Raw genomic sequence first — 9,261 nt, forward strand, 5'->3', positions numbered from 1 at the left:
GTCAGTTTACAGCTTTCTGAGTCCAGTAATGCTGAAATAGTGTTTCTGTTGAAATGAAGTGAAATCAAGCCCAAATCTGCTCAAAAGCTTTTCTCTCTATTAGATAAAGCTGTTTCATTCAGTATTCAGTGGAAATCTTGCCAAACTGAAACAAGCTTATGTCTTATGAAGTACAATGTTTTCTGCAATGCTGTAAGACAGTTTTTAATGTGTTAGAAATTATATGCACAAAAACTTATGTTAGGACTTCAATGATCAAGATTGTCAGTTTACAGCTTTCTGAGTCCAGTAATGCTGAAATAGTGTTTCTGTTGAAATGAAGTGAAATCAAGCCCAAATCTGCTCAAAAGCTTTTCTCTCTATTAGATAAAGCTGTTTCATTCAATATTCAGTGCAAATCTTGCCAAACTGAAACAAGCTTATGCCTTATGAAGTACAATGTTTTCTGCAATGCTGTAAGACAGTTTTTAATGTGTTAGAAGTTATATGCACAAAAACTAATGTTAGGACTTCAATGATCAAGATTGTCAGTTTACAGCTTTCTGAGTCCAGTAATGCTGAAATAGTGTTTCTGTTGAAATGAAGTGAAATCAAGCCCAAATCTGCTCAAAAGCTTTTCTCTCTATTAGATAAAGCTGTTTCATTCAGTATTCAGTGCAAATCTTGCCAAACTGAAACAAGCTTATGCCTTATGAAGTACAATGTTTTCTGCAATGCTGTAAGACAGTTTTTAATGTGTTAGAAGTTATATGCACAAAAACTTATGTTAGGACTTCAATGATCAAGATTGTCAGTTTACAGCTTTCTGAGTCCAGTAATGCTGAAATAGTGTTTCTGTTCAAATGAAGTGAAATCAAGCCCAAATCTGCTCAAAAGCTTTTCTCTCTAATAGAGAATGCGGTTTCATTGAGTATTCAGTGGAAATCTTGCCAAACTGAAACAAGCTTATGTCTTATGAAATGAAATGTTTTTTGCAATGCTGTAAGACAGTTTTTAATGTGTTAGAAGTTATATGCACAAAAACTAATGTTAGGACTGCAATGATCAAGATTGTCAGTTTACAGCTTTCTGAGTCCAGTAATGTTGAAATAGTGTTTCTGTTCAAATGAAGTGAAATCAAGCCCAAATCTGCTCAAAAGCTTTTCTCTCTATTAGAGAAAGCTGTTTCATTCAATATTCAGTGCAAATCTTGCCAAACTGAAACAAGCGTATGCCTTATGAAGTACAATGTTTTCTGCAATGCTGTAAGACAGTTTTTAATGTGTTAGAAGTTATATACACAAAAACTAATGTTAGGACTGCAATGATCAAGATTGTCAGTTTACAGCTTTCTGAGTCCAGTAATGTTGAAATAGTGTTTCTGTTCAAATGAAGTGAAATCAAGCCCAAGTCTGCTCAAAAGCTTTTCTCTCTATTAGAGAAAGCTGTTTCATTCAATATTCAGTGCAAATCTTGCCAAACTGAAACAAGCTTATGCCTTATGAAGTACAATGTTTTCTGCAATGCTGTAAGACAGTTTTTAATGTGTTAGAAGTTATTTGCACAAAAACTTATGTTAGGACTTCAATGATCAAGATTGTCAGTTTACAGCTTTCTGAGTCCAGTAATGCTGAAATAGTGTTTCTGTTCAAATGAAGTGAAATCAAGCCCAAATCTGCTCAAAAGCTTTTCTCTCTTTAAGATAAAGCTGTTTCATTCAGTATTCAGTGCAAATCTTGCCAAACTGAAACAAGCTTATGTCTTATGAAGTACAATGTTTTCTGCAATGCTGTAAGACAGTTTTTAATGTGTTAGAAGTTATATGCACAAAAACTAATGTTAGGACTTCAATGATCAAGATTGTCAGTTTACAGCTTTCTGAGTCCAGTAATGTTGAAATAGTGTTTCTGTTCAAATGAAGTGAAATCAAGCCAAAATCTGCTCAAAAGCTTTTCTCTCTATTAGAGAAAGCTGTTTCATTCAGTATTCAGTGCAAATCTTGCCAAACTGAAACAAGCTTATGTCTTATGAAGTACAATGTTTTCTGCAATGCTGTAAGACAGTTTTTAATGTGTTAGAAGTTATATGCACAAAAACTAATGTTAGGACTTCAATGATCAAGATTGTCAGTTTACAGCTTTCTGAGTCCAGTAATGCTGAAATAGTGTTTCTGTTGAAATGAAGTGAAATCAAGCCCAAATCTGCTCAAAAGCTTTTCTCTCTATTAGATAAAGCTGTTTCATTCAGTATTCAGTGCAAATCTTGCCAAACTGAAACAAGCTTATGTCTTATGAAGTACAATGTTTTCTGCAATGCTGTAAGACAGTTTTTAATGTGTTAGAAGTTATATGCACAAAAACTTATGTTAGGACTTCAATGATCAACATTGTCAGTTTACAGCTTTCTGAGTCCAGTAATGCTGAAATAGTGTTTCTGTTCAAATGAAGTGAAATCAAGCCCAAATCTGCTCAAAAGCTTTTCTCTCTATTAGATAAAGCTGTTTCATTCAGTATTCAGTGCAAATCTTGCCAAACTGAAACAAGCTTATGTCTTATGAAGTACAATGTTTTCTGCAATGCTATAAGACAGTTTTTAATGTGTTAGAAGTTATATGCACAAAAACTTATGTTAGGACTTCAATGATCAAGATTGTCAGTTTACAGCTTTCTGAGTCCAGTAATGCTGAAATAGTGTTTCTGTTGAAATGAAGTGAAATCAAGCCCAAATCTGCTCAAAAGCTTTTCTCTCTATTAGATAAAGCTGTTTCATTCAATATTCAGTGCAAATCTTGCCAAACTGAAACAAGCGTATGCCTTATGAAGTACAATGTTTTCTGCAATGCTGTAAGACAGTTTTTAATGTGTTAGAAGTTATATGCACAAAAACTTATGTTAGGACTTCAATGATCAAGATTGTCAGTTTACAGCTTTCTGAGTCCAGTAATGCTGAAATAGTGTTTCTGTTCAAATGAAGTGAAATCAAGCCCAAATCTGCTCAAAAGCTTTTCTCTCTATTAGATAAAGCTGTTTCATTCAGTATTCAGTGCAAATCTTGCCAAACTGAAACAAGCTTATGTCTTATGAAGTACAATGTTTTCTGCAATGCTGTAAGACAGTTTTTAATGTGTTAGAAGTTATATGCACAAAAACTAATGTTAGGACTTCAATGATCAAGATTGTCAGTTTACAGCTTTCTGAGTCCAGTAATGCTGAAATAGTGTTTCTGTTGAAATGAAGTGAAATCAAGCCCAAATCTGCTCAAAAGCTTTTCTCTCTATTAGATAAAGCTGTTTCATTCAGTATTCAGTGCAAATCTTGCCAAACTGAAACAAGCTTATGTCTTATGAAGTACAATGTTTTCTGCAATGCTGTAAGACAGTTTTTAATGTGTTAGAAGTTATATGCACAAAAACTTATGTTAGGACTTCAATGATCAAGATTGTCAGTTTACAGCTTTCTGAGTCCAGTAATGCTGAAATAGTGTTTCTGTTGAAATGAAGTGAAATCAAGCCCAAATCTGCTCAAAAGCTTTTCTCTCTATTAGATAAAGCTGTTTCATTCAGTATTCAGTGCAAATCTTGCCAAACTGAAACAAGCTTATGTCTTATGAAGTACAATGTTTTCTGCAATGCTGTAAGACAGCTTTTAATGTGTTAGAAGTTATATGCACAAAAACTTATGTTAGGACTTCAATGATCAAGATTGTCAGTTTACAGCTTTCTGAGTCCAGTAATGTTGAAATAGTGTTTCTGTTCAAATGAAGTGAAATCAAGCCCAAATCTGCTCAAAAGCTTTTCTCTCTATTAGAGAACGCTGTTTCATTCAATATTCAGTGCAAATCTTGCCAAACTGAAAGATGCTTATGCCTTATGAAATACAATGTTTTCTGCAATGCTGTAAGACAGTTTTTAATGTGTTAGAAGTTATATGCACAAAAACTTATGTTAGGACTTCATTGATCAAGATTGTCAGTTTACAGCTTTCTGAGTCCAGTAATGTTGAAATAGTGCCTCTGTTCAAATGAAGTGAAATCAAGCCCAAATCTGCTCAAAAGCTTTTCTCTCTATTAGAGAAAGCTGTTTCATTCAATATTCAGTGCAAATCTTGCCAAACTGAAAGATGCTTGTGCCTTATGAACAACAATGTTTTCTGCAATGCTGTAAGACAGTTTTTAATGTGTTAGAAGTTATATGCACAAAAACTTATGTTAGGACTTCAATGATCAAGATTGTCAGTTTACAGCTTTCTGAGTCCAGTAATGTTGAAATAGTGCCTCTGTTCAAATGAAGTGAAATCAAGCCCAAATCTGCTCAAAAGCTTTTCTCTCTATTAGAGAAAGCTGTTTCATTCAATATTCAGTGCAAATCTTGCCAAACTGAAAGATGCTTGTGCCTTATGAACAACAATGTTTTCTGCAATGCTGTAAGACAGTTTTTAATGTGTTAGAAGTTATATGCACAAAAACTTATGTTAGGACTTCAATGATCAAGATTGTCAGTTTACAGCTTTCTGAGTCCAGTAATGTTGAAATAGTGCCTCTGTTCAAATGAAGTGAAATCAAGCCCAAATCTGCTCAAAAGCTTTTCTCTCTATTAGAGAAAGCTGTTTCATTCAATATTCAGTGCAAATCTTGCCAAACTGAAAGATGCTTGTGCCTTATGAACAAAAATGTTTTCTGCAATGCTGTAAGACAGTTTTTAATGTGTTAGAAGTTATATGCACAAAAACTTATGTTAGGACTTCAATGATCAAGATTGTCAGTTTACAGCTTTCTGAGTCCAGTAATGTTGAAATAGTGCCTCTGTTCAAATGAAGTGAAATCAAGCCCAAATCTGCTCAAAAGCTTTTCTCTCTATTAGAGAACGCTGTTTCATTCAATATTCAGTGCAAATCTTGCCAAACTGAAAGATGCTTATGCCTTATGAAATACAATGTTTTCTGCAATGCTGTAAGACAGTTTTTAATGTGTTAGAAGTTATATGCACAAAAACTTATGTTAGGACTTCATTGATCAAGATTGTCAGTTTACAGCTTTCTGAGTCCAGTAATGTTGAAATAGTGCCTCTGTTCAAATGAAGTGAAATCAAGCCCAAATCTGCTCAAAAGCTTTTCTCTCTATTAGAGAAAGCTGTTTCATTCAATATTCAGTGCAAATCTTGCCAAACTGAAAGATGCTTGTGCCTTATGAACAACAATGTTTTCTGCAATGCTGTAAGACAGTTTTTAATGTGTTAGAAGTTATATGCACAAAAACTTATGTTAGGACTTCAATGATCAAGATTGTCAGTTTACAGCTTTCTGAGTCCAGTAATGTTGAAATAGTGCCTCTGTTCAAATGAAGTGAAATCAAGCCCAAATCTGCTCAAAAGCTTTTCTCTCTATTAGAGAAAGCTGTTTCATTCAATATTCAGTGCAAATCTTGCCAAACTGAAAGATGCTTGTGCCTTATGAACAACAATGTTTTCTGCAATGCTGTAAGACAGTTTTTAATGTGTTAGAAGTTATATGCACAAAAACTTATGTTAGGACTTCAATGATCAAGATTGTCAGTTTACAGCTTTCTGAGTCCAGTAATGTTGAAATAGTGCCTCTGTTCAAATGAAGTGAAATCAAGCCCAAATCTGCTCAAAAGCTTTTCTCTCTATTAGAGAAAGCTGTTTCATTCAATATTCAGTGCAAATCTTGCCAAACTGAAAGATGCTTATGCCTTATGAAATACAATGTTTTCTGCAATGCTGTAAGACAGTTTTTAATGTGTTAGAAGTTATATGCACAAAAACTTATGTTAGGACTTCAATGATCAAGATTGTCAGTTTACAGCTTTCTGAGTCCAGTAATGTTGAAATAGTGCCTCTGTTCAAATGAAGTGAAATCAAGCCCAAATCTGCTCAAAAGCTTTTCTCTCTATTAGAGAAAGCTGTTTCATTCAATATTCAGTGCAAATCTTGCCAAACTGAAAGATGCTTGTGCCTTATGAACAACAATGTTTTCTGCAATGCTGTAAGACAGTTTTTAATGTGTTAGAAGTTATATGCACAAAAACTTATGTTAGGACTTCAATGATCAAGATTGTCAGTTTACAGCTTTCTGAGTCCAGTAATGTTGAAATAGTGCCTCTGTTCAAATGAAGTGAAATCAAGCCCAAATCTGCTCAAAAGCTTTTCTCTCTATTAGAGAAAGCTGTTTCATTCAATATTCAGTGCAAATCTTGCCAAACTGAAAGATGCTTGTGCCTTATGAACAACAATGTTTTCTGCAATGCTGTAAGACAGTTTTTAATGTGTTAGAAGTTATATGCACAAAAACTTATGTTAGGACTTCAATGATCAAGATTGTCAGTTTACAGCTTTCTGAGTCCAGTAATGTTGAAATAGTGCCTCTGTTCAAATGAAGTGAAATCAAGCCCAAATCTGCTCAAAAGCTTTTCTCTCTATTAGAGAACGCTGTTTCATTCAATATTCAGTGCAAATCTTGCCAAACTGAAAGATGCTTATGCCTTATGAAATACAATGTTTTCTGCAATGCTGTAAGACAGTTTTTAATGTGTTAGAAGTTATATGCACAAAAACTTATGTTAGGACTTCAATGATCAAGATTGTCAGTTTACAGCTTTCTGAGTCCAGTAATGTTGAAATAGTGCCTCTGTTCAAATGAAGTGAAATCAAGCCCAAATCTGCTCAAAAGCTTTTCTCTCTATTAGAGAAAGCTGTTTCATTCAATATTCAGTGCAAATCTTGCCAAACTGAAAGATGCTTATGCCTTATGAAATACAATGTTTTCTGCAATGCTGTAAGACAGTTTTTAATGTGTTAGAAGTTATATGCACAAAAACTTATGTTAGGACTTCAATGATCAAGATTGTCAGTTTACAGCTTTCTGAGTCCAGTAATGTTGAAATAGTGCCTCTGTTCAAATGAAGTGAAATCAAGCCCAAATCTGCTCAAAAGCTTTTCTCTCTATTAGAGAAAGCTGTTTCATTCAATATTCAGTGCAAATCTTGCCAAACTGAAAGATGCTTGTGCCTTATGAACAACAATGTTTTCTGCAATGCTGTAAGACAGTTTTTAATGTGTTAGAAGTTATATGCACAAAAACTTATGTTAGGACTTCAATGATCAAGATTGTCAGTTTACAGCTTTCTGAGTCCAGTAATGTTGAAATAGTGCCTCTGTTCAAATGAAGTGAAATCAAGCCCAAATCTGCTCAAAAGCTTTTCTCTCTATTAGAGAAAGCTGTTTCATTCAATATTCAGTGCAAATCTTGCCAAATTGAAAGATGCTTGTGCCTTATGAAGTACAATGTTTTCTGCAATGCTGTAAGACAGTTTTTAATGTGTTAGAAGTTATATGCACAAAAACTTATGTTAGGACTTCAATGATCAAGATTGTCAGTTTACAGCTTTCTGAGTCCAGTAATGTTGAAATAGTGCCTCTGTTCAAATGAAGTGAAATCAAGCCCAAATCTGCTCAAAAGCTTTTCTCTCTATTAGAGAACGCTGTTTCATTCAATATTCAGTGGAAATCTTGCCAAACTGAAAGATGCTTATGCCTTATGAAATACAATGTTTTCTGCAATGCTGTAAGACAGTTTTTAATGTGTTAGAAGTTATATGCACAAAAACTTATGTTAGGACTTCAATGATCAAGATTGTCAGTTTACAGCTTTCTGAGTCCAGTAATGTTGAAATAGTGCCTCTGTTCAAATGAAGTGAAATCAAGCCCAAATCTGCTCAAAAGCTTTTCTCTCTATTAGAGAAAGCTGTTTCATTCAATATTCAGTGCAAATCTTGCCAAACTGAAAGATGCTTATGCCTTATGAAATACAATGTTTTCTGCAATGCTGTAAGGCAGTTTTTAATGTGTTAGAAGTTATATGCACAAAAACTTATGTTAAGACTTCAATGTTCAAGATTGTCAGTTTACAGCTTTCTGAGTCCAGTCATGTTGAAATAGTGCCTCTGTTCAAATGAAGTGAAATCAAGCCCAAATCTGCTCAAAAGCTTTTCTCTCTATTAGAGAAAGCTGTTTCATTCAATATTCAGTGCAAATCTTGCCAAACAGAAAGATGCTTATGCCTTATGAACAACAATGTTTTCTGCAATGCTGTAAGACAGTTTTTAATGTGTTAGAAGTTATATGCACAAAAACTTATGTTAGGACTTCAATGATCAAGATTGTCAGTTTACAGCTTTCTGAGTCCAGTAATGTTGAAATAGTGCCTCTGTTCAAATGAAGTGAAATCAAGCCCAAATCTGCTCAAAAGCTTTTCTCTCTATTAGAGAAAGCTGTTTCATTCAATATTCAGTGCAAATCTTGCCAAACTGAAAGATGCTTGTGCCTTATGAAATACAATGTTTTCTGCAATGCTGTAAGACAGTTTTTAATGTGTTAGAAGTTATATGCACAAAAACTTATGTTAGGACTTCAATGATCAAGATTGTCAGTTTACAGCTTTCTGAGTCCAGTAATGTTGAAATAGTGCCTCTGTTCAAATGAAGTGAAATCAAGCCCAAATCTGCTCAAAAGCTTGTCTCTCTAATAGAGAAAGCTGTTTCATTCAATATTCAGTGCAAAACTTGCCAAACTGAAAGATGCTTGTGCCTTATGAAATACAATGTTTTCTGCAATGCTGTAAGACAGTTTTTAATGTGTTAGAAGTTATATGCACAAAAACTTATGTTAGGACTTCAATGATCAAGATTGTCAGTTTACAGCTTTCTGAGTCCAGTAATGTTGAAATAGTGCCTCTGTTCAAATGAAGTGAAATTAAGCCCATATCTGCTCAAAAGCTTTTCTCTCTAGTAGAGAAAGCTGTTTCATTCAGTATACAGTGCAAATCTTGCCAAACTGAAAGATGCTTATGCCTTATGAAATACAATGTTTTCTGCAATGCTGTAAGACAGTTTTTAATGTGTTAGAAGTTATATGCACAACAACTTATGTTAGGACTTCAATGATCAAGATTGTCAGTTTACAGCTTTCTGAGTCCAGTAATGTTGAAATAGTGCATCTGTTCAAATGAAGTGAAATCAAGCCCAAATCTGCTCAAAAGCTTGTCTCTCTAATAGAGAAAGCTGTTTCATTCAATATTCAGTGCAAATCTTGCCAAACTGAAAGATGCTTGTGCCTTATGAAATACAATGTTTTCTGCAATGCTGTAAGACAGTTTTTAATGTGTTAGAAGTTATATGCACAAAAACTTATGTTAGGACTTCAATGATCAAGATTGTCAGTTTACAGCTTTCTGAGTCCAGTAATGTTGAAATAGTGCCTCTGTTCAAATG

The sequence above is a fragment of the Carassius gibelio genome, chromosome B19, assembly GCF_023724105.1.
Source record: "Carassius gibelio isolate Cgi1373 ecotype wild population from Czech Republic chromosome B19, carGib1.2-hapl.c, whole genome shotgun sequence".
In the NCBI taxonomy this organism is placed as follows: domain Eukaryota; kingdom Metazoa; phylum Chordata; class Actinopteri; order Cypriniformes; family Cyprinidae; genus Carassius; species Carassius gibelio.